Below are 21758 nucleotides of genomic sequence, written 5' to 3' on the forward strand. Positions count from 1 at the left end.
TGTTGGCAAGTGTGTGGGAATTTTCTTGATTGATGATTGCTATGGGAGGGTTCAGACCTCTGTGGGTGGTGTGACCACAGGGCAGCCTTAGATGTCTTAGATGCTGTAAGAAAACAGGCTGAACAAGCCATGGGAGTGAGCCAGTAAGCTGTTCCTCTGCTTGAGGTTTTGCCTCCAGGTTCCTGCCCTGAGTTCCTTCTCAAACTTCCCTTCATGATGGACTACATGATGGATTTCTGTAAGCGGAAATCAACTTTTCCTTCTCCAAGTTACTTTTGGTCATGATGCTTCATCAAAGTGATAGAAAATTAAGGCAAGGCAATTAAATCAGTTATTAAATATAAAGATTTTTTTAAAAAAGTGATTCTATTACTTTGGGTAAGCACTTGATACCTACCCTTTGGAACACCCAACTTCAGATCCCAGACAAGGCAGGTGGCTCACAACTCCAGCTCTAGAAGATCTAATGCCCTCTTCTTGCTTCTGTGGATGCTAAGTCATGTGCTGGATGCACACACACTTACAGGTAAAATACAATGAAATAAAATAAAATAAATATGTGTTTGTAAGCAAATATAGGGGTGCAAATCTTGTGTTTTACTTTAGAAGTGCATCGTATTTACTATGCCTCATACCACAGTGTGAATAAATGTCCCTGCCTTTTTATTAAAAGAAATGGTTGCAAAGTGGCTTTTGAGTTTCCTGGATTATTCTCTGTAACATCAGTGAGGTAAGTGTGATATTTTGCTTTCCAACTTCGGAATTTTCAAGTTTCTGAGTTAAAAAGAAATAAAACAATACATGCCTGCACAAATTGCCAAATGTCTTAATTAAGTGTATATTCATCAATCAAATCTGGTAGCTTTCTCTTTCAAGAATCTTAATCCTAATTCCTATAATGGTGTTTTGCAAATATGTGAACAGTAAGTGAGATAAGAATTTTAAAGGAAGAAATAATCTTGTAATTGTTGTAATGAGATGATAAATAAAAACATTGCAGGTCTAAATTAAGACAGCTACTTATACTAACACACAGACCCAAACTCTGTACATCTTGGTGAACTCAGAACAGTTAGAATGGCCATTGTAGGGTTTGCCTGGGATCTTGTACTTTCACTATCTATTACATCCTGTGTATTCATCCGCCACAAAATTACAAGCATTATAATAGAATTAAAAGTAGAAGAGCTAATTAGCCTTATATCATCATTCATGAATTATGTGTCCTTTTGTCTAGATTCCATCCTTGTTGCCAAACAGTCCCTTTATTTAATTCTCTTTTTCTAAGTGTTACACTATACCAATACTTATTGCTGCTCACATAAAAAACATACATGTATACCTTATAGGATAGTTTCTTGATGTGAAGGAAAGTATGTACCTTTAGGATTCCTCAGATTCATGGTCTTAAAAATGTAACTCATATATTCCTTTTATTGTATTCTGGTTTGTATGCCCATATAAGCTACTGTCCCTTTATATTTCTGTGATATTTCATTAAAATCACTGATTTCGAATGGGGGTGTATATACATATTAAGAAAAGTAGTGTGATTATGTAACTTTTCTAGGAACTACATTATAAACATTTTCAATTTGTCCTGTAAGATAGCTGAGGAGACAAACCAGAGGTAAAGAGTTGCACACATATCAGATAAGTGAAATATCCTAGGTTGAAACTCAGTTTTATAAAAGAAGCAATAAATTGCATGGAACATAATATCCATCCACAGAAATACAAGGTGACTCGCTGGGTCATCACTTCAGCACTTGTGTTGCTATGGGAACTGAGCAGTTAGAACCTTGAGGTAATAAATGTCACCACTAAAAGGAAATCAGTTATTAAACTGTAAGCATTCACCAAAACTCCAAGGCTGTCTTCCTGGTAGCGTCAGCCTTCTCTATTGAGCCCTAAATCTGTATATTATCTTCCTTAACATTAGAATTGATAAGACTCATTTAATAAAAATTACCTCTCATGAAGAAAGTTTTTAGCATAATTACATACTCCGGTAAGGTGATCTTGACAAACTAACATAGAATTCTGATTGTTCTCATCAGTAAAATGATAATGATGCTCTCCTATGGGATTGTTTGCCATTTTCAAATTACTGTTATGTTGATTAAGGCTTATCAGTGATTCCCAAAACGATGCTTTAGGTGGAAGACCTGCTGTTGTTAATTCCATCTTGTCTTTCTTTGTTGAAGAATGGACCCACAAGACATTCACAAGTGGATTCTTCCTAGAAAAAGTTTACACGTAAAAATCTCAAGGGTTTCTTGACACTCATTATTGCATTAGCTCCTGAATTATATTGCTGTTTCTCATTAATTCCTTCGTCACTAGCAGGTAGAAACTTCTTCATAAAACTTGATAACTTGAAATTTCTGAAATAGCACACCCACATGGTGACTCGGTGGCATCAGAAAATCTGGAACTGAGAGAGAATAATTATGTGGGTTAATGTTTATGTAGCACCTTATTTTTAGAAGGAACTTACACCTTCTGGCAAAATGTGTGTTCTTAGAAAAATCATGACGCGTGGTTGGGGATATCAAGAGCATAGTTGAACAAACTAATAGAATGAAAGCAAAACATCATTGAGTTCCATAGCATAAAATGTTACTGAGTAAATTCAGTACCCACTTTCTCTGCATCAGCAGGCATTGAACCTTGATTGTAGAGTACCAATAGATCGGAATGAAAGTGCAGCCTATCTATTCATAGAATAAGAGACATTAATTGTCTCTCAGGTCCTGACTTCCTTTTTCTGCCTATAGTTCAGGGTCTGTTTGTGACTGCAGCTCACTATAAGGAACAATAAATCACACTATATTTGATGATCAGAGACGATGAATCAGAGCTGAGTGAACTTGAGCTGCTTGTTAACTTCTCTAAGTCTGGGTCCTCATCTGAATTATGATAAATGCCATGTTATAGCCCTTCTCCTGGGATTAAATGAAAAGGCGTATGTATGTGAAAATGCTTTCAGCAGTTAGACCGCATGCTACCCCGAGCATAGCATTATAGATGTGAAGAATGTGTGTAATTATCTCATTTTGGTGTTTATGTTGTCACTTGACTTCCTATTCACATGAACTATGATGAAAAGCTTCAGGAAGACCTTAAATTATATTTAATCTTGATTTTTAAGGCTAGTGTCTGTTGCGTGGAAGGCTGTCACCCGCTCCCACAATGAGTACATTAGGGTTATTCTGGATTAAATTATGCCTCTTCCAGTCATTTCTTTACAATCTCCATGTGCAATCTTATCTACACCCAGAGCTTCCACTTTATTTGGTATAAGGATTCCTCTGTAATCCATTATTTCGAGCCTAGGTTTTCCATTTGTAGGCTGGTGCAGCCAATGGCCTACTGGCTAGCTCCATCTGTGTGCTCACAGCAGATCACAAACAGTCCTCCCTCACTCCACATGTGCTCCTTTTCTGTGTCCCTCTTCTGTGGGAATAATCTCATCACTCACAAATGTCTTTGCAACACAGATTTTGGTTTGATGACATTCAGCCACTATCATTCCTCAAATTCACTTAAACAAGTAGGCCATCTTTACTATTTTTCATTGCTTCCACTCAACTAGCTGAGCACCATTAGTCTGCAGTATTATGAACTTTTCCTCACCTTTGTGTTATCCACATTGCATGTTGAACGATCTTTCTAAAAACGAAGCCCAATGTTTTCATTTCCACTCTTTAAATTTTTAAAATACTTTCTCCATGCCAAGCGAGAAAACTCTAGTCACAAGCCTTCATGATGTAACTCCTGCTTACTTCCATGTTCTCCCTCCTGAGCTACCCATGTTCAGGATGCATCAGATTTAGGATTCTCTTCTAACCTCCTCCCTTTGTTCCATGCTCCTCTTTACCTTTTGACATTAGCACAAGAGGGCTTTCTGCTTGGACCATTCTGCTGCTATCCTTCTTATAACACTCTTCATGTATACTTTACTTTTTTTCTTTATGCTTTTTAGATCTCAGATTAATCTTTGTGTCCTCCAGGGATCTTCATTAAGTATACCACTCTGAAGCTAAATAACCATTCCTACCACAGTCCCCTGCACCATCCCATTACAGAATTATAGTGTAATCACTATAGTGAAATCCCCAGACAGCTCCACTAAACCATTCAGTTAGTTGAGATAAGTCCTCACCCTCTCTGTCCTTTCATGAATATATCAAAGTTGAACCAGAGCATTGATTCTGTAGGTAAGACACACCACAATAAGCGATATACAGTAAATGACAAATCTAATTGATTACAGAGTACCCAAATGCACACGAAGTCTATAAGACTAGACATCAAGGAAGACAGTTGAAAGCCTTGGGTGCAAACTGAACTAGAATGTTCCAGCAAAATTTCTTCTTCAAGGAACCCTCAGTCTTGCTGTTCAGGAATTTCACCTGCTTGGATCAGACTCAGTGCAATTATTTTGGATAATTTCTTCTACATCAAGCCAACCGATAATAGCTTCTAAGCATGCCAATAGCGTCACAATTAAGGTTGATGTATGACAGAAGAACTAGGAAATGTAGGTGATTAAAGATGACAAAACTGGCAAGATACATTGGTACCCACTGCGGGTAGACATTCAGTGTTTGTGAAGGGATGTATGCGTATCATACATCTTCCTCAGTAAAAAGTTCCCCTTGGGGAACTTCTATGTGGCGTTTTCTACTTGATGCTATTAAAGTTAGCATTCTCATTTTGTTCATGTGATAGTGATTGAGTTGGGTTAGCAGATTTGAAAGTCAAAAAATTCCATGCTCTGAGTTACTTTTCAAATCCCAGATTTCTTCAAAGAAAATGAATGGGCATCATTTGTGTATCAGAATAGCACTTTCTGTAAAGTGTGGTCTGTCTCGTTACTTGTTCAGTCCCACCACAAAATAAGTTCACAACATCTGTTCAGTAAACAGCTCATGAAAGAAATAAAATTAGTATATTAGGATTGCATTAAATGATAGATGTATAGCCTTTTCTATTACATTTACAATTGTTTTCAATTGATTTAGCCTTATAGTGAACAACTTTTTAAAACAATTTACACAATTGTCCGTAAATTAAATATTTTTCTAAGCTCGGCATAGTGGTGCAAGCATGCAATCCCATGTACTTGAGAAATAGATGTGGGAAGACTTATGGGTTTGAAGTCAACATAAGCTACATATCAAAACATTGTCTCAAAATTACTTGCTTGTAATCACAGTAGATGTTACAACATAATTAATAATTGTGAAATCACATTTTATATTGCCATTTTCTCCCATACTGCATTATCTAAAATCAATAACTCCCAGGACATATATTACTATCAATGAGAAAACAAATGGCTATCAAAAATCAGCAGGAATAGAAATTATTTTTTATGGTGATGAACAGACATACAAAGAAATGCCATACATTGAATCAGTCCTAAGATAGCATCACTTTTAAGAAATACCATTCATTTGTTTGGAAGGAAGGGTTGTATTTTTTTGCCAGTCAATCATTACTTGCTATGAACTACAAGTTGTGTTCCACTTCAGTGTGCTCAAATGTACCTGTCAGACTTGATAGAATGTGACATGTGAGCCTGGTGATCAGTCACTAGGCCTCCTCATAGTGATGGTTCCCTATCTTTGCCACTTTTCCCTACACCAACCATGAAGATCAAATGGAGTTTTTAATGCATCATGCTCATGACCCACTCATTACGTTTTTCAGTAGTGTCAGCGGTAAAGAAGGTGCCCTATTTAATTGATTTCCAATGATTCTGCAATCCTTCCTCCTCCTCCTTCCCTTTCTATTCCTCCTTCTTCCTCTCTTTCTCTCATTGAAAACAGATTTTAATACAAAATATTTTGATTACAGTTTTCAATTCTCCAGCTCCTCCTAGCTCCTCCACATCACCCACCCAAATTCACATCTCTTCTCTCTCTCTCTCTCTCTCTCTCTCTCTCTCTCTCTCTCTCTCTCTCTCTCAGTAGAAAAAAACGGCCTATAAAATGAAAAATTAAGGTAAAATGAAAACAAACAAACATGAATAGAATAAAACAAACAAATAGAAAACCAAAGCCTAAGGAAAAAACACAAGAACACGTGTAGACATAGAGATTCACACATTGGCAGACACATAAATTTCCTAAAAATACAAAATCAGAATCATATGCACTCATAAAACCTTTAGGCTAAAAAAATGTTCAGATGGCATTATGAGAAAGAAAACCTCTGAGATGCTATTGAATTTGTTCTATGTTAGCCATTTACTGCTGGACATGAGGCCTGGCCTTAAGAGTGATCCATTCACCCAGTGGGGGCACCATTAAAAAAAAACTAAATTTTTATTTGCTAATCAGATTTAGTTGGAGATAGCTTCTGGGCTAGGAATGTGGGCTTGTGTCCACTTCCATTCTCAGTGCTGGGGACTCTCTAAGGTTCAGGCCTTTGTAGGCTCTGTGCATGCTACCACAGTGTCTGTGAGTTCCTGTGTACATTGACCCTGCTGTGTTTAGAAGACCATGTTTCAATGTTGTATTCTATCAGTCTCTTCCTCTTACAATTTTTCCACCTCCTCTTCTTCTACAGGATTTCCTGAGCAGTGAGAGAAGATAATTGATGGAGACATCCTCTTTAGGACCAACTGTTCCAAGGTCTCTTACTATCTGTATATTGTCCAGTGGTGGATTTCTGTATTTTTCCTATCTACTACAGAAGGAAGTTTCTTGGATGATGGTTAAGGAAGACTTTGATCTATGAGTATAGGAGAAGGTAGTTAGGACTCATTTTGGTGCTATGTCCCTTCAACAGAGCAGTAGTATTTGGCTTTCCTTTAGAGCATCAGACTTTTTTTTTTTTTTTTTGGTTCTTTTTTCCGGAGCTGGGGACCGAACCCAGGGCCTTGCGCTTCCTAGGCAAGCGCTCTACCACTGAGCTAAATCGCCAACCCCTTGGCTTTCCTTTAGGTTCTTTGTCTGTCTAGTCTCAGGCTCTTGGTTAGCCAAGCAGTGGTAAGGGCGAGCTGCATCTAGTGGAGTGGGTCATAACTCAAATCAGATATGGAGTGGTTACTCCCACAAGCTTTGTGAAATCGTTGCATGATGATATCTTTCAGGCAAGTTACCGTATTAGATGAGAGGTTTTCCAGCTGGGTTAGTATTTATTTTTATCCTTTTGTAGCATTCATAGTACTTTCTAAGATAATGAACACTAGCCCATAGGGGTTGAAGACTCTAGGCAAGCACCAGCTCAACTTCTCCATGTTCAATGAATTGTGTGTTGTTTTCAACAATAGGGCCTTGCTGTGAGTTTGTGAAAAGCTGCCCATAGTTTTGACAATAGCCTATATTGTTTGAAGAGTCTCATGGGGCTCCTTTGAATGTCAACTAGTTATATGTAATTCATTCCCAGAACTAGACGCTTCTATGATAACGAAAGATGTCTGAATGGGGCCTTGCTTCCACTATAATTTGGTTACTCTATTTAGATCTCTTCTATACATGTATGAAGAAGCTCTTTCTGTGTTAGGTTTTCTATCTTTAATATTAAACTGTGTGAGTGGGTGATTAATGTACTCATGTTATAGGTGAGGTATTAGTGATTAGTAATTAAAGTCTAGTAGTGTATAAAGGGTAGTGGTTCTACATTATCAGTTGGTTCTTTTTTAGGGCCTTGGATTCCCTATCTGTAAGAGGAAACAATGACAGTTCTTTCCATATAATAATTTAATGAGTGCGCATTAGTGATACATTTAAAAGTACAGGTATAGACTCTTTTAGTGATAGTCTTTATTTAGTCCTATTGTTGATTTTCCAAGATACTGGAGGCCTTTAGAGTTTTCTTTTTCTTTTCTGGGGTTAATACTGAAACATACACATACACAGCAAATGAAAAAAAAACCTGACTCCCCCAAATTTGACCAAACAAAACTGTCTTAGAGAAAAACTGGGTGCTATTGTGCTATTTTGGGCTGGTAATCTCAAAGCTATTTGACCAAGCCATTACTATGATAGCAACAAATGTCATTGCTTCCCTAGAGCGGTGTTGAATGGACAGATTTCATTAGAATGGTTATGTGAACTGTCTTTGGTGATGAATTTTATTGGATATATCCTGATTTTGAAAAAGTCAGGGCCACAGAGACAGGCTGGTGGACTAATGATAGATAGATAGATAGATAGATAGATAGATAGATAGATAGATAGATAGATAAGATATCTTCTTTCTAGCTATTTATCCATCTATCTTACTAGGCTGGTGTAAATAAGAATTATATTAATTAAAGTTCCCAAGAAAAACAGTTATGTGATAAATTGTGTCTTTCTTAGAACTTATTACCTAGATATAATATAGTTTGTTAATGAATGTTATTAGCATGGGACTGAGGATTTGAGAAACATTATTAAAGAAAAAAATGAGGAAACTCTAGGAGCTGACAAGTTGTAATTAGACACTAGGTTTCTATGTTCAACCTCAGAAATAAGGAACTAGTATGAACTAGAGATTTTGATCATACAGTTAATGACAAACCTTGGTACCTTCCTAAAGGCAAAAGTAACCAGTTTTAGGAATCTTCTATCCTTTATAAAATTGTACTAAAGATGGGAACCATAATGAAACAAGGGTTCATAACAGAGACACAGAGGAAAACAATTATCTGCCTTCCTGAACAGACTTTTCTGATCTTATAGAAAAACAAATAACAGCCTTCTGGTCTCCATCTGTGCCCTGAGCTTGGGTTTTCACACAGCCCTCGGACACAAATTCTACCCACAGAGAGCTGGTCTGCCATGAGCACTCTCCCTCCAAAGTCCACAGCCCACAGGAGAGACCCCACTCTTTCTGTATTGTCTGTCCAAGGAGAGACATACTGGGAGTACACGGGGTAAAAGAGCTTCAGGGTGGACTAGGATGGGAACCTTCTGGTCTCCATCTGTGCCCAAATCTGGGACTGTCCCACAACTCTTAGACCCAAAACCTGCCAGAAGAGAGCTGGTTTACAATGAGTTCTCTCATTCTTAATATCACAGGTTCACAGGATCACAGGCCCACAGGAAGGACAAGCTCCAGTCAGAGACAGCAAGATGAACTAACATCAGAGATAACCAGATGTTGAGAGGCAAGTGCAAGAATCTAAGCAACAGAAACAAAGGCCACTTGGCATCATCAGAACCCAGTTCTCCCTGCACAGCAAATACTGGATATCCTAACACACCAGACAAGCAAGATTTGGATTTGAAATCACATCTCATAATGATTTTAGAGGGCATTAAAAAGGACACAAATAACTCCCTTAAAGAAATATAGGACAACACAGGTAAACAAGTAGAAGCCCTAAAAGAAGAAACACAAAAATGCCTTAAAGAATTACAGGAAAACAAAAGCAAGCAGGTGAAGTAATTGAAAAAAAAACATTCCATGACCTAAAAAGTAGAAATAGAAACAATAAAGAAATCACAAATGGAGCCAACCCTGGAGATAGAAAACCTAGGAAAGAGATCAAGAGTCATAGATACAGGCATCACTTACAGAATACAAGAGATTGAAGAGAGAATGTCAAGGGCAGAAGATACCATAGAAAACATTGACACAGTAGTCAAAGAAAATGCAAAAAGCAAAAAGCTCCTAACCCAAAACATCCAGGAAATTCAAGACACAATGAGAAGACCAAACCTAAAATAATAGCTATAGAAGAGAACAAAGATTCCCAACTTAAAGGGCCAGTAAATATTTTCAACAAAATTATAGAGGACAACTTCCCCAACCTAAGGAAAGAGATGCCCATAAACATACAAGAAGCCTACAGAACTCCAAACAGATTGGGCCAGAAAAGAAAATCCTCCCGTCACATAATAGTCAAAACATCAAATACACAAAACAAAGAAAGGATATTAAAAGCAGTAAAGGAAAACGGTTAAGTAACATATAAAGGTAGACCTATCAATTACACCAGACTTCTCACAAGAGACTATGAAAGCCAGAAGATCCTGGACAGATGTCATACAGACCCTAAGAGAACAAAAATACCAGCCCAGGTTACTATATCCAGCAAAACTCTCAATTACCTGAGATATAGAAACCAAGATACTCCATGACAAAACCAAATTTACACAGCATCTTTCCACAAATCCAACCCAACAAAGGATAATAGAAAACTCCAACAGAAGGAGGGAAACTACACCCTAGAAAAAGCAAGAAAGTAATCTTTTTCCAACAAAACTAAAAGAAGATAGCCACATGAACATAATTCCACCTCTAACAACAAAAATAACAGGAAACAGTCACTATTCCTTAATATCTCTTAACATCAATGAACTCAATTTCCCAATAAAAAGAATAGACTAACATACTGGATATGTAAACAGGACTAAGCCTGTTGTTGCCTACAGGAAACTCACATCAGTGACAAAGACAGATACTACCTAAGATTAAAGGATGGAAAAAATTTTTACCAAGCACATGGTCTGAAGAAGCAAGTTGGAGTAGCCATTCTTATATCAAATAAAATTAACTTTCAATCAAAAGAATCAAAAAAGGTAAGGAAGGATACTTCATACTCATCAAAAGAAAAATCTACCAAGATGAACTTTCAATTCTGAACATATATGTTCCAAATGCAAGGGCACCCATATTCAAAAAAGAAACCTTACTAAAGATCAAAGCATACTTTGCACCACACACAATAATAGTAGGAGACTTCTATTTTCATCAGTGTATAGATCATGGAAACAGAAACTAAACAGAGACACAGAGAAACTAACAGAAGTTATGAACGAAATGGATTTAACAGTTATTTTTAGAACATTTCATTCTAAAACAAAAGAAGGTAACTTTTTTCAGGATCTCATGGTATGGTCTCAAAAAACAGACCTCAATAGATACAAGAAGATTGAAATAATTCCAGACATTCTATCATGTCACTATGGACTAAGTCTGGTCTTCATTAATAACAAAAACAACAGAAAGTTCACATACACATGGAAGCTGAAAAATGCTCTACTCAATGACAACTTGGACAAGGAAGAAATTAAAAACTTTTTAGAATTTAATGAAAATGAAGGCACAACATACCCAAACTTATGGAACACCATGAAAGCTGTGCTAAGAGGAAAACTCAGAGCTTTGAGTGCCTCCAAAAAGAAACAGGAGAGAACATACACTAACAGCTTGACAGCACACCTGAAAGCTCTAGAACAAAAAGAATCAAATTCACCCAAGAGGAGTAGACAGCAGGAAACAATCAAACTCAGAGCTGAAATCAACCAAGTAGAAACAAAAATAACTATATAAAGAATCAACAAAATCAGGAGCCGGTTCTTTAAGAAAATCAACAAAATAGATAAACCCTTAGCCAGACTAACTAGAGGGCACAGAGACCATATCCAAATTAACAAAATCATAAATGAAAAGGGAGACATAACAACAGAAACTGAGGAAATAAAAAAAATTATCAGATCCTACTACAAAAGACTATACTCAACAAAACTGGAAAATATAGAGGTAATGGACGATTTTCTAGACAGATACCAGGTACCAAAGTTAAATCAGGGTCAAATAAACCATCTAAACAATCCCATAACCCCTAAAAAATAGAAGCAGCCATAAAAGTCTCCCAATCAAAAAATCCCAGGACCAGATGGGTTTAGTGCAGAGTTCTATCAGACCTTCAAGGAAGACTTAATGCCAATACTCTTCAAACTATTTCACAAAATAAAAACAGAAGGAAAACTACCCAATTCGTTCTTTGAAGCCACAATTATGCTTATACATAAACCACATAAAGACCCTACAAAGAAAAAGAACTTCAGAACAATTTCCCTCATGAATATTGATGCAAAAATACTCAGTAAAATTTTCCCAAACTGAATCCCAGAACTCATCAAAATGACATTTAACATGACCAACCAGGCTTCATCCCAGAGATACAAGGATGGTTCAATATATGGAAATCCATCAATGTAATTCACTATATAAACAAACTCAAGGAAAAAAACACATGTTCATTTCATTAGATGCTAAGAAAGCATTTGACAAAATTCAACACCCCTTCATGATAAAGGTCTGGGAAAGATCAGGAATTCATTCCCATACATAAACATAGTAAAAAGCAATATACAGCAGACCAGTAGCCAACATCAAGCTAAGTGGAGAGAAACTTGAAGCAATCACACTAACATCAGGGACTAGACAAGCCTGCCCACTCTCTCCCTGCCTATTCAATATAGTACTTGAAGTCCTAGCCTGAGCAATTAGACAACAAAAAGAGATCAAAGGGATACAAATTTGAAAGGAAGAAGTCAAAATATCACTATTTGCAGATGATATGATGGTATACTTAAGTTACCCCAAAAATTCTACCAGAGAACTCCTACAGCAGATAAACAACTTTAGCAAAGTAGCTGGATATAAAATTAACTCACATCAGTAGCCTTTTTTGTGCAAAAGATAAACAGGATGAGAAAGAAATTAGGGAAATAGTACCATTCACAATAGCCACAAATAATATAAACTATCTTGGAACCAAGCAAGTGAAAGATCTATATGACAAGAAATTCAAGTCTCTAAAGAAAGAATTGAAGATCTCCAAAGGTGGAAAGATCTCTCATGATGGTGGATTGGTAGGATTAATATAGTAAAAATGGCCATTTTGCCAAAAACAATCTACAGATTCAATGCAATCCCCATCAAAATTCTAACTCAATTCTTCATAGAATTAGAGAGGGCAATTTGCAAGTTCATTTGGAAAAGCAAAATACCAGGATAGCAAAAACTCTTCTCAACAATAAAAGAACTTCTGGGCGGAATCATGATCCCAGACACCAAGCTGTATTACAGAACAATAGTGACAAAAAAACAACAACAAAAAAAAAACAAAAAAACAAAAAAACTGCATGGTATTGGTATAGAGACAGACAGGTAGATCAATGGGATAAAAATGAAAACCCAGAAAGGAGCCCACACACCTATGGTCACTTGATCTTTGATGGAGCAGCTTTTTTCCAATGGAAAAAAGACAGCATTGTCAACAAATGGTGCTGTCTCAACTGGAGGTCAGCCTATTGAAGAATGCAATTTGACACATTGTTAACTCCTTGTACAAAGCTCAAGTCCAAGTGGATCAAAGACCTCCACATAAAAGCAGATACACTGAGAGTTCTCTGCACCCAAATCCCGTGGGAGGGAGAGCTAAACCTTCAGAGAGGCAGACAAGTCTGGGAAACCAGAAGAGACTGCTCCCTGCACACACATCTCGGACGCCAGAGGAAAAAGCCAAAGACCATCTGGAACCCTGGAGCACTGAAGCTCCCGGAAGGGGCGGCACAGGTCTTCCTGGTTGCTGCCGCTGCAGAGAGCCCCTGGGCAGCACCCCACGAGCGAACCTGAGCCTCGGGACCACAGGTAAGACCAAATTTTCTGCTGCAAGAAAGCTGCCTGGTGAACTCAAGACACAGGCCCACAGGAACAGCTGAAGACCTGTAGAGAGGAAAAACTACACGCCCGAAAGCAGAACACTCTGTCCCCATAACTGACTGAAAGAGAGGAAAACAGGTCTACAGCACTCCTGACACACAGGCTTATAGGACAGTCTAGCCACTGTCAGAAATAGCAGAACAAAGTAACACTAGAGATAATCTGATGGCGAGAGGCAAGCGCAGGAACCCAAGCAACAGAAACCAAGACTACATGCCATCATCGGAGCCCAATTCTCCCACCAAAACAAACATGGAATATCCAAACACACCAGAAAAGCAAGATCTAGTTTCAAAATCATATTTGATCATGATGCTGGAGGACTTCAAGAAAGACATGAACACACTTAGGGAAACACAGGAAAACATTAATAAACAAGTAGAAGCCTACAGAGAGGAATTGCAAAAATCCCTGAAAGAATTCCAGGAAAACACAATCAAACAGTTGAAGGAATTAAAAATGGAAATAGAAGCAATCAAGAAAGAACACATGGAAACAACCCTGGATATAGAAAACCAAAAGAAGAGACAAGGAGCTGTAGATACAAGCTTCACCAACAGAATACAAGAGATGGAAGAGAGAATCTCAGGAGCAGAAGATTAGATAGAAATCATTGACTCAACTGTCAAAGATAATGTAAAGCAGAAAAAGCTACTGGTCCAAAACATACAGGAAATCCAGGACGCAATGAGAAGATCAAACCTAAGGATAATAGGTATAGAAGAGAGTGAAGACTCCCAGCTCAAAGGACCAGTAAATATCTTCAACAAAATCATAGAAGAAAACTTCCCTAACCTAAAAAAAGAGATACCCATAGACATACAAGAAGCCTACAGAACTCCAAATAGATTGGACCAGAAAAGAAACACCTCCCGTCACATAATTGTCAAAACACCAAACGCACAAAATAAAGAAAGAATATTAAAAGCAGTAAGGGAAAAAGGTCAAGTAACATATAAAGGGAGACCTATCAGAATCACACCAGACTTCTCGCCAGAAACTATGAAGGCCAGAAGATCCTGGACTGATGTCATACAGACCCTAAGAGAACACAAATGCCAGCCCAGGTTACTGTATCCAGCAGAACTCTCAATTAACATTGATGGAAAAACCAAGATATTCCATGACAAAACCAAATTTACACAATATCTTTCTACAAATCCAGCACTACAAAGGAAAATAAATGGTAAAGCCCAACATAAGGAGGCAAGCTATACCCTAGAAGAAGCAAGAAACTAATCGTCTTGGCAACAAAACAAAGAGAATGAAAGCACACAAACATAACCTCACATCCAAATATGAATATAAAGGGAAACAATAATCACTATTCCTTAATATCTCTCAATATCAATGGCCTCAACTCCCCAATAAAAAGACATAGATTAACAAACTCGATACGCAACGAGGACCCTGCATTCTGCTGCCTACAGGAAACACACCTCAGAGACAAAGACAGACACTACCTCAGAGTGAAAGGCTGGAAAACAACTTTCCAAGCAAATGGTCAGAAGAAGCAAGCTGGAGTAGCCATTCTAATATCAAATAAAATCAATTTCCAACTAAAAGTCATCAAAAAAGATAAGGAAGGACACTTCATATTCATCAAAGGAAAAATCCACCAAGATGAACTCTCAATCCTAAATATCTATGCCCCAAATACAAGGGCACCTACATACGTAAAAGAAACCTTACTAAAGCTCAAAACACACATTGCACCTCTCACAATAATAGTGGGAGATTTCAACACCCCACTCTCATCAATGGACAGATCATGGAAACAGAAATTAAACAGTGATGTCGACAGACTAAGAGAAGTCATGAGCCAAATGGACTTAACGGATATTTATAGAACATTCTATCCTAAAGCAAAAGGATATACCTTCTTCTCAGCTCCTCATGGCACTTTCTCCAAAATTGACCATATAATTGGTCAAAAAAAGGGCCTCAACAGGTACAGAAAGATAGAAATAATCCCATGCATGCTATCGGACCACCACGGCCTAAAACTGGTCTTCAATAACAATAAGGAAAGAATGCCCACATATACGTGGAAATTGAACAATGCTCTACTCAATGATAACCTGGTCAAGGAAGAAATAAAGAAAGAAATTTAAAACTTTTTAAAATTTAATGAAAATGAAGATACAACATACCCAAACTTATGGGACACAATGAAAGCTGTGCTAAGAGGAAAACTCATAGCGCTGAGTGCCTGCAGAAAGAAACAGGAAAGAGCATACGTCAGCAGCTTGACAGCACACCTAAAAGCTCTAGAACAAAAAGAAGCAAATACACCCAGGAGGAGTAGAAGGCAGGAAATAATCAAACTCAGAGCTGAAATCAACCAAGTAGAAACAAAAAGGACCATAGAAAGAATCAACAGAACCAAAAGTTGGTTCTTTGAGAAAATCAACAAGATAGATAAACCCTTAGCCAGACTAACGAGAGGACACAGAGAGTGCGTCCAAATTAACAAAATCAGAAATGAAAAGGGAGACATAACTACACATTCAGAGGAAATTCAAAAAATCATCAGATCTTACTATAAAAACCTATATTCAACAAAATTTGAAAATCTTCAGGAAATGGACAATTTCCTAGACAGATACCAGGTATCAAAGTTAAATCAGGAACAGATAAACCAGTTAAACAACCCCATAACTCCTAAGGAAATAGAAGCAGTCATTAAAGGTCTCCCAACCAAAAAGAGCCCAGGTCCAGACGGGTTTAGTGCAGAATTCTATCAGACCTTCATAGAAGACCTCATACCAATATTATCCAAACTATTCCACAAAATTGAAACAGATGGAGCACTACCAAATTCCTTCTATGAAGCCACAATTACTCTTATACCTAAACCACACAAAGACCCAACAAAGAAAGAGAACTTCAGACCAATTTCCCTTATGAATATCGACGCAAAAATACTCAATAAAATTCTGGCAAACCGAATCCAAGAGCACATCAAAACAATCATCCACCATGATCAAGTAGGCTTCATCCAGGGCATGCAGGGATGGTTTAATATACGGAAAACCATCAATGTGATCCATTATATAAACAAACTGAAAGAACAAAACCACATGATCATTTCATTAGATGCTGAGAAAGCATTTGACAAAATTCAACACCCCTTCATGATAAAAGTCCTGGAAAGAATAGGAATTCAAGGCCCCTACCTAAACATAATAAAAGCCATATACAGCAAACCAGTTGCTAACATTAAACTAAATGGAGAGAAACTTGAAGCAATCCCACTAAAATCAGGGACTAGACAAGGCTGCCCACTCTCTCCCTACTTATTCAATATAGTTCTTGAAGTTCTAGCCAGAGCAATCAGACAACAAAAGGAGATCAAGGGGATACAGATCGGAAAAGAAGAGGTCAAAATATCACTATTTGCAGATGACATGATAGTATATTTAAGTGATCCCAAAAGTTCCACCAGAGAACTACTAAAGCTGATTAACAACTTCAGCAAAGTGGCTGGGTATAAAATTAACTCAAATAAATCAGTTGCCTTCCTCTATACAAAAGAGAAACAAGCCGAGAAAGAAATTAGGGAAACGACACCCTTCATAATAGACCCAAATAATATAAAGTACCTCGGTGTGACTTTAACCAAGCAAGTAAAAGATCTGTACAATAAGAACTTCAAGACACTGAAGAAAGAAATTGAAGAAGACCTCAGAAGATGGAAAGATCTCCCATGCTCATGGATTGGCAGGATTAATATAGTAAAAATGGCCATTTTACCAAAAGCAATCTACAGATTCAATGCAATCCCCATCAAAATACCAATCCAATTCCTCAAAGAGTTAGACAGAACAATTTGCAAATTCATCTGGAATAACAAAAAACCCAGGATAGCTAAAGCTATCCTCAACAATGAAAGGACTTCAGGGGGAATCACTATCCCTGAACTCAAGCAGTATTACAGAGCAATAGTGATAAAAACTGCATGGTATTGGTACAGGGACAGACAGATAGACCAATGGAATAGAATTGAAGACCCAGAAATGAACCCACACACCTATGGTCACTTGATTTTTGACAAAGGAGCCAAAACCATCCAATGGAAAAAAGATAGCATTTTGAGCAAATGGTGCTGGTTCAACTGGAGGGCAACATGTAGAAGAATGCAGATCGATCCATGCTTATCACCCTGTACAAAGCTTAAGTCCAAGTGGATCAAGGACCTCCACATCAAAGCAGACACACTCAAACTAATTTAAGAAAAACTAGGGACCCGCGGATCCCGGCCCGCAGCAGCTCTCTGCTCCCAGACCCGGTGAGAGAGAGACCCAACCGCCTGGTCAGGTGGGCACTCCTGAGGCTGCAGAGCGGAAGAGACCACCAACACTGCTCACCCCTGCCCACATCCCTGGCCCAAGAGGAAACTGTATAAGGCCTCTGGGCTCCCGTGGGGGAGGGCCCAGGAGCGGCAGGACTTCTGCGCCTGAGACACCGCCGGAACCTGAAAGAAACAGACCGGATAAACAGTTCTCTGCACCCAAATCCCGTGGGAGGGAGAGCTAAACCTTCAGAGAGGCAGACAAGCCTGGGAAACCAGAAGAGACTGCTCCCTGCACACACATCTTGGACGCCAGAGGAAAAAGCCAAAGACCATCTGGAACCCTGGTGCACTGAAGCTCCCGGAAGGGGCGGCACAGGTCTTCCTGGTTGCTGCCGCTGCAGAGAGCCCCTGGGCAGCACCCCACGAGCGAACCTGAGCCTCGGGACCACAGGTAAGACCAAATTTTCTGCTGCAAGAAAGTTGCCTGGTGAACTCAAGACACAGGCCCACAAGAACAGCTGAAGACCTGTAGAGAGGAAAAACTACACGCCGGAAAGCAGAACACACTGTCCCCATAACTGACTGAAAGAGAGGAAAACAGGTCTACAGCACTCCTGACACACAGGCTTATAGGTCAGTCTAGCCACTGTCAGAAATAGCAGAACAAAGTAACACTAGAGATAATCTGATGGCGAGAGGCAAGCGCAGGAACCCAAGCAACAGAAACCAAGACTGCATGCCATCATCGGAGCCCAATTCTCCCGCCAAAACAAACATGGAATATCCAAACACACCAGAAAAGCAAGATCTAGTTTCAAAATCATATTTGATCATGATGCTGGAGGACTTCAAGAAAGACATGAACACACTTAGGGAAACACAGGAAATCATTAATAAACAAGTAGAGGCCTACAGAGAGGAATGGCAAAAATCCCTGAAAGAATTCCAGGAAAACACAATCAAACAGATGAAGGAATTAAAAATGGAAATAGAAGCAATCAAGAAAGAACACATGGAAACAACCCTGGATATAGAAAACCAAAAGAAGAGACAAGGAGCTGTAGATACAAGCTTCACCAACAGAATACAAGAGATGGAAGAGAGAATCTCAGGAGCGGAAGATTCCATAGAAATCATTGACTCAACTGTCAAAGATAATGTAAAGCGGAAAAAGCTACTGGTCCAAAACATACAGGAAATCCAGGACTCAATGAGAAGATCAAACCTAAGGATAATAGGTATAGAAGAGAGTGAAGACTCCCAGCTCAAAGGACCAGTAAATATCTTCAACAAAATCATAGAAGAAAACTTCCCTAACCTAAAAAAAGAGATACCCATAGGCATACAAGAAGCCTACAGAACTCCAAATAGATTGGACCAGAAAAGAAACACCTCCCGTCACATAATTGTCAAAACACCAAACGCACAAAATAAAGAAAGAATATTAAAAGCAGTAAGGGAAAAAGGTCAAGTAACATATAAAGGGAGACCTATCAGAATCACACCAGACTTCTCGCCAGAAACTATGAAGGCCAGAAGATCCTGGACTGATGTCATACAGACCCTAAGAGAACACAAATGCCAGCCCAGGTTACTGTATCCAGCAAAACTCTCAATTAACATTGATGGAGAAACCAAGATATTCCATGACAAAACCAAATTTACACAATATCTTTCTACAAATCCAGCACTACAAAGGATAATAAATGGTAAAGCCCAACATAAGGAGGCAAGCTATACCCTAGAAGAAGCAAGAAACTAATCGTCTTGGCAACAAAACAAAGAGAATGAAAGCACACAAACATAACCTCACATCCAAATATGAATATAAAGGGAAACAATAATCACTATTCCTTAATATCTCTCAATATCAATGGCCTCAACTCTCCAATAAAAAGACATAGATTAACAAACTGGATACGCAACGAGGACCCTGCATTCTGCTGCCTACAGGAAACACACCTCAGAGACAAAGACAGACACTACCTCAGTGTGAAAGGCTGGAAAACAACTTTCCAAGCAAATGGTCAGAAGAAGCAAGCTGGAGTAGCCATTCTAATATCAAATAAAATCAATTTCCAACTAAAAGTCATCAAAAAAGATAAGGAAGGACACTTCATATTCATCAAAGGAAAAATCCACCAAGATGAACTCTCAATCCTAAATATCTATGCCCCAAATACAAGGGCACCTACATACGTAAAAGAAACCTTACTAAAGCTCAAAACACACATTGCACCTCACACAATAATAGTGGGAGATTTCAACACCCCACTCTCATCAATGGACAGATCATGGAAACAGAAATTAAACAGTGATGTCGACAGACTAAGAGAAGTCATGAGCCAAATGGACTTAACGGATATTTATAGAACATTCTATCCTAAAGCAAAAGGATATACCTTCTTCTCAGCTCCTCATGGTACTTTCTCCAAAATTGACCATATAATTGGTCAAAAAACGGGCCTCAACAGGTACAGAAAGATAGAAATAATCCCATGCGTGCTATCGGACCACCACGGCCTAAAACTGGTCTTCAATAACAATAAGGGAAGAATGCCCACATATACGTGGAAATTGAACAATGCTCTACTCAATGATAACCTGGTCAAGGAAGAAATAAAGAAAGAAATTAAAAGCTTCTTAGAATTTAATGAAAATGAAGATACAACATACTCAAACTTATGGGACACAATGAAAGCTGTGCTAAGAGGAAAACTCATAGCGATGAGTGCCTGCAGAAAGAAACAGGAAAGAGCATATGTCAGCAGCTTGACAGCACACCTAAAAGCTCTAGAACAAAAAGAAGCAAATACACCCAGGAGGAGTAGAAGGCAGGAAATAATCAAACTCAGAGCTGAAATCAACCAAGTAGAAACAAAAAGGACCATAGAAAGAATCAACAGGACCAAAAGTTGGTTCTTTGAGAAAATCAACAAGATAGATAAACCCTTAGCCAGACTAACGAGAGGACACAGAGAGTGCGTCCAAATTAACAAAATCAGAAATGAAAAGGGAGACATAACTACAGATTCAGAGGAAATTCAAAAAATCATCAGATCTTACTATAAAAACCTATATTCAACAAAATTTGAAAATCTTCAGGAAATGGACAATTTCCTAGACAGATACCAGGTATCAAAGTTAAATCAGGAACAGATAAACCAGTTAAACAACCCCATAACTCCTAAGGAAATAGAAGCAGTCATTAAAGGTCTCCCAACCAAAAAGAGCCCAGGTCCAGATGGGTTTAGTGCAGAATTCTATCAAACCTTCATAGAAGACCTCATACCAATATTATCCAAACTATTCCACAAAATTGAAACAGATGGAGCCCTACCGAATTCCTTCTACGAATCTACAATTACTCTTATACCTAAACCACACAAAGACACAACAAAGAAAGAGAACTTCAGACCAATTTCCCTTATGAATATCGACGCAAAAATACTCAATAAAATTCTGGCAAACCGAATTCAAGAGCACATCAAAACAATCATCCACCATGATCAAGTAGGCTTCATCCCAGGCATGCAGGGATGGTTTAATATACGGAAAACCATCAACGTGATCCATTATATAAACAAACTGAAAGAACAGAACCACATGATCATTTCATTAGATGCTGAGAAAGCATTTGACAAAATTCAACACCCCTTCATGATAAAAGTCCTGGAAAGAATAGGAATTCAAGGCCCATACCTAAACATAGTAAAAGCCATATACAGCAAACCAGTTGCTAACATTAAACTAAATGGAGAGAAACTTGAAGCAATCCCACTAAAATCAGGGACTAGACAAGGCTGCCCACTCTCTCCCTACTTATTTAATATAGTTCTTGAAGTTCTAGCCAGAGCAATCAGACAACAAAAGGAGATCAAAGGGATACAGATCGGAAAAGAAGAGGTCAAAATATCACTATTTGCAGATGATATGATAGTATATTTAAGTGATCCCAAAAGTTCCACCAGAGAACTACTAAAGCTGATAAACAACT

The sequence above is a fragment of the Rattus norvegicus genome, chromosome 2, assembly GCF_036323735.1.
Source record: "Rattus norvegicus strain BN/NHsdMcwi chromosome 2, GRCr8, whole genome shotgun sequence".
Classification (NCBI taxonomy): Eukaryota; Metazoa; Chordata; class Mammalia; order Rodentia; family Muridae; genus Rattus; species Rattus norvegicus.